This window comes from Chironomus tepperi, unplaced genomic scaffold (genome assembly GCF_022539635.2).
Source record: "Chironomus tepperi strain 1889 unplaced genomic scaffold, CSIRO-AGI_Ctep_v1 contig_337, whole genome shotgun sequence".
Lineage (NCBI taxonomy): Eukaryota > Metazoa > Arthropoda > Insecta > Diptera > Chironomidae > Chironomus > Chironomus tepperi.
In genome coordinates this window covers 91,303-97,302 of record NW_027226459.1, presented here as the reverse complement: position 1 = coordinate 97,302, position 6,000 = coordinate 91,303, and positions in this window count along the sequence as shown.

The window sequence follows — 6,000 nt, the reverse complement described above, 5'->3', positions numbered from 1 at the left end:
GACGGCTAAACGTTGACATAATAAATGAATTTATTTTCACACTTAATTGATTTTGTTTTTTATGCTGTCCAATTAATCATTTTTTATTTTAGTAGCAGTTGATAGCAACTTAATGCACATTTATCGAGACTGTGCGAATTCGTGTGTATAAACAGAATCACGCCAATGTCAAGCACACGGCTTTTTTTCTCCGTGAGTAGATAAAGTTATTATGAAGTTGACATTTTATCACGCATATTTTGTTAAGTATAAGTCAGGGACTCGGTCAAATTTGGGATTGAAAGCTTATGTGATTCAAAGAGATTGTGGGAAATGGAATCTACTAATTTTTGGACCGGATTCTATCATTTCTTCAGTATAAATGGTCGAAAGTCAGTGTAACAAAAATATCAAAATAACGGAAAGATTCAACCGCTTTTTCTTGGATTTTAGATCATTTTCTGCTCATATATCTAAGATTTGCTGTTATTTGGTCTTCAATTGATCGATCTTTTATGTGCTTTTAACTCTAAGTTAGACTAAATTAAGTTCATAGTTATTTCGATTTCGTGGAGTCCGGACTCCCAAAACGACCAAGTCCATTGAAGTCTGAACTCCATTTTTTAGAGTCCAGACTCCAAAAAAAGGTGTTTGCCAATTCTAGTTAGGTACTTACTTCCTGGAACCATGTAACTATTTGATGACAAATCTTCTGCATTCCTAATTCACATAATTTTGATTCAATTCTGATCGTAGTCCTGCCAATTCTGGAGATCTTAAGAGTCCTGCCAATTTTATTCGAAATTTTGCAGTCCATACACATGAACATCCACCACCTTAAATTGTCATTAAACATTAAATATGTTCCCAAAAGCATCAACATTCCCAACGACAATCCACAGACTAACAGTTTATGCCTGAGTTTATCAAATTCATCAATCAGTCTGATGCAAAAAAACTAAAGTAAATACCTATACAGTCAAATTCTTGATTGCACAATTTATAAAACTATCAGACAGATAAAGTGACAATCACCCCATCTTCCCCAAAAAGCATCACAATTAAAAACTAGCTTCACCAAAAAAAAGCCCAATTCGCAATCAAAAAAGCTGACAATTGCGCAATAAATCAGAAAAAATGTGAACTATTTCGAGTACCAATAATATTATCAAGCTTGCCGAGAGCAAAAAAGGAGAAAAGTTTTCTCTTTAAAGTGGCACTTGGCATTTAATATCAAAATAAGTTGAGTGCACCTACTCGAATTAAATGTGAACGATGCTTATGCTTATTTTTGTCGTGTGTGCTCGAATTTCATGCGACAATGTGAGTTGAGATAAATATTTGCAATGCGGATACAGTGATGGAGTCAGGAGTTTTAGGGGACCTGAAAGAGAAAGTTTGTGTCTAAATTATGGGTTTTTGGACAGTCAAATGCATTTTATTGTCAGTTTTAAGGCGCATTAGCTGAGTGACTCTAATTCGCCATCATACTCATCCTCTCCTTGCTCCACAGTAGGCTGAAACTATCCTTTGAAGCAGTCTTGGCAGGATTTTGGAAATCCGGACTCCAAGTGTCCAAACGGAGCCTCCGCTGGAGTCCAGACTGCAAAAAAGAAGAATTTCGAACTACATGATGTCCAGATTCCACTTATTTTGGTGGCGCCTCAACATTATAAGCCTTCCAACAATGCTTTCAAGCTACACAACATTCAATTGTTGTGCAAAAACAATATTCCGATCAAGTACATCACTGTCAAACGCTCTTAAACACTAATCTTCAAATCAAACATCTCAATTTACGATTGTATCATAATGCACAATGCATTAGTTATAAGACTTGTGAATTAAGATGCAACTAGTGTCTTTGACTCATGTCTAAAATTGAAATTCTAATCATTTCTTAACACGCAATAAAGTCAATGAAGGTGTCTCAATTAGTTTATAGCTTGCAATAAGAACATTCAACAAACTATTAATCAACAATTTTCTGATGGGAATATGCATGAAGAAATTTATTGCTTGCGGTCACGAAATCCGTATGAAATTTATGTACATAACAAGAATGAGAGTCTGACTGGAGTTACATTGGTGTGTAATATTATAATTATAGATGTAATGAACAGTGTCTGTCTCCCTGTGAACAGAATTTTTTCTTATGTATTGATTTATTCATCTACAATTAGCAATTAACACTTATTTATCAGCAGCTAGTGCTAATAATTTATTATTAATAAGCTATTGCTGTCGATTAAACATGATTTATGGATGCAAGTTCAATTTTTTTTATATTTTCGGGAACATAGTTTCTGCTCATATTGGAAATAGTTACTTTAGATTGTGAAAAAATTTAATTAAATATGGAAATGTAAATAAATCAGCGTGACTATGTCCATTAATCATTATAATATGATAAGTTGCTTGGCATAATAATTAGTAGAAACTTGACTTACATTTTTATTATAATTATGTAAATTTACATTGACAACTTCATTAAGAATTTTGTAAGTATGACTTCCTTGTTTGTTAAACTGGGTATGTGGCACAATTTTTGCATTTTTTAGAGATTTTGACCTAATTCGGACAAGTTTTTCATGGCTTTTAGGTGATGGTCAAATAATGTCCAAGGGACAATTATTAAGGTACTTAATAAAACGCCCTTATGGCAACTACCTGTTTGCCAGCAATCGAGTGAGTCCGGACAAATCGTCAAATATTTTCAGATTTTTAGACCGCAACTTAGAAGCTTCGAATCCACAATTTGAAAATAAATCCAACCCAATCAATCGTCACATGTAGAAATGTTGTCACGATGATGACAAGGCTTAGAATCAAGTGGCAAATTCCCAAAAGACTGGCACTTGGTTCTAAGTATGCAATCACCTCGTTGTCTTGATGACAACATTTGAATATGTACCAATCGGGCTAGAAATTTGTTCCTTTTTTGGTAGAACAACTAAATTTAATTAGTCCTGCTTATACTTTTACAAACACTCTTTGTGGACCAAGCATCTGGCTTTGGTTTAGGATTTAATTATGTCAATAAGATACTCTAACCTGAAAATCACAAAATGTTCGTAGATTACAGCTATTTCGCCATATTGACAGTTTGCTGCATTATGTCACTTGAGCTAACATTGCGATAATACAGCTCTGAATCAATGTTTACCCAAATGCACATTAATAACCATCATTTCATACTTAATCACAAAACTATAAATCAAATTCCATCAAATCAGAAACCAAAGCAACCAGTCTAATCAGCAAAGCAATTAACACCATCTCGAAGAAGTACAGAAATATCTCATTAATGAAGATATATTTCTCATTACCTTTTGCTCTCAACCCACACACAAAAATAAAAACTTATTTTCAACGTGTCGCACACTTGACCGTCTGCAAGGTGAATAACCAGCCATCAACCTACCCAATCAGCAATTATTCAACTTTATTGAGCATTAACAACAGCAGAAAGATAAATAATTTAATATAAAATGTACACAAAAGAATTCCCAAACAGAAGTTCATCTAACTTTTTCGTTCGTGTCTTGCCAAAATAATTAGAATTTAGTTTTACGGACCAAAATTTTCCTCTTAATCTAATTTTACTTGATCGAGCTATAGTTATTTCCCAATAGTGTAATTTGTTAAGAATTAATCCAAAAAAGTTCTCAATTTCAATCTTTTATGGATAAATTAAATTTTCTTCATCATCAAGAAACTTTATCAAGCTTTTTCCATCATCTAATGATGAAGAAACGATAAAAATAAATTAAAAATTGAAAATATTGATGCAGAGGTGGGAACTAAGTCATATTGATGTATTGGGTTTTATGAAGGAGTTTTTGAATTTTGGCTTCAATTCTTGACAGCAAATAGACACCTCATTTCTAGGGTTTGTTCCAAATATCGATCGAAAATGCAGACCTGTAGCATTGAACGGATTATAAGATGTATCATGAAATTGCTAAAACGCAGGAAATTCAGGTCTGCGCTTCTTAGCCGAACTCTCCTAAGATGAAGTCAATTACATTTATGGAATTATTGACAAGGTATTTGGGTCTAATTTGGTATGTACCACGAAGATCGAAGATTTGAAACCTATCATTCGAAAATGTGCGTTTTTTTAAGTAGCTAAGATACATTAATGGTTCGAGATAAAGGTAAAATTGAAGCTCTTGGCAGCATTGGATTCTGCAATGGTTCAGATACTTGAATTTGAAGATACTTTGAAATTATGAGTAGAATATTGATAGAATGGGCCTGAGCAGAAAAGTAGCCAAAAGAAAAAGGGGATGTAGTTGTAATTGCTGCTCTGCTTGTTCCTATACGGTTGTACGTCAAGTGATTTTTTTTTTTTGCAAACACTACATTTCTCTTTTACGTTCTAAAACAATGCCTGAATTAATACTATCAATAGCATAATCATACATAATTAGCAAGAAGAATCACATCAAAAATATGCCAACTTTCATGACAACATTTCTTACATCCAACAACTCTGCAATCACAATTTGATGGAAAATGCACACAGAAAAAAAAGCAAATCTTCTGATATTGATAGGCAATCAAAATCAGACGATCAATGTGGTTTTAAACAAAAAATAAGAAGAAACTAAGAGCTTTAGAAATGCACAGCGGGGAGTTGAATGGAAAAATCCTCTTCCTACTCATTGCATCTGTTTCTGTATAAAAGAAGGAAAAACCCTCGATTTCTCGTCTATTAATTAAATGCCAATTAATTTTTAATTTCATTGCAGCGAAGTGTCTCAAGTGCTTTAATATTAATTATATTTTGTCGCTTCCCATCCTCTACATGCTGTTCCTCCTTTTCAAAAGGCTCAACATGTTTGAAAAACAATTTTTTTCGTCATTTTTTACAAGAGTGGATGAGTGGCATCATCATAGAACTTTTTAAAAAGAAGAAACTTTGTTTTTATTCTTCTTTTCTTGTCATGGAGTAATTCAATGCTTAGTTGCTAATGAAAAGAGATCCTGAGAGGTTTCACTTGTAAGTAAGATAGGTTAATAAAGTTTCCAAGTTTTTTTGCCTCAAGAACATGAAAAAAAGAAAATGTTTCTTGTAAAACAAAACTTTTGAGACAGAAGCAGCTATCATGTTGCCATTTTTTTGTGATATATTTGATATCTCATCTGTTTAAGACGTTATAGCTGACAACTGATGGTGGTGGGGTAGATTAAATTTTGTAATTTTATAAAAGTATATAGTAACATCATCATCTTATCAAAGCTGTGATGAGTTCGTTGGTGGAGTCAATTTACTTTAGTTGATGTGATTTTGATATTTTTGAGATAAATTTTTTGAGGAGCTGAATATTCTTTTTTTGAAGAGTTTGGAGTTCAAATGACAGTTTTGATTGAACATTCTTGATCGAAATTTGAGGATTTAAGAAATTTTTGGTTAATTGGAAATTAAATTGTTTTTAAGGAATTTTAAGAACGAATTTCAAATATTTTCAAATAATGCTCTTAAGTAGTAAGGGAAAGTTCAGTGCCATCTTCAGATAGATGCTTTCATTAGGGTACAATCGATTTATTCTAGGTTGAGCAACTAGGCAGAACAGTATTAGCATTGTGTGTATGAAGACATAAATCTCAAAGACATAAAACTTCTGTTTCTTGAAAAATCAATTTTTGTGCAATCATATCATACTTTGTGCTGACAGGGTACCTCAGCTTATATGACGTTTTTTCATTAACAACATGACATGCTTTTGTCCTTGCAACTACGTTTTGCTGCTCGATTATTGAGTTTTAAATACGAGCAAAGCGGAAGACCGAAAATGTCCTGGATTAGATTGATGATAAGTGTTGATAAGGACGCTAGAGTTCTCAATATCCCGAATTGGCAGAAGTTATCGAAAGATAAAATTGTCTACAAACGTTCTTTAAACGCGGTAATGAGCCCCCGTGCGCCAAAGCCAAGAATATAAAGTAAGTAAGTAAAGCATTAATCCCTAGTTTCCAATTCCAATCAGAACTTCTCCCAACAAATTCATAAAG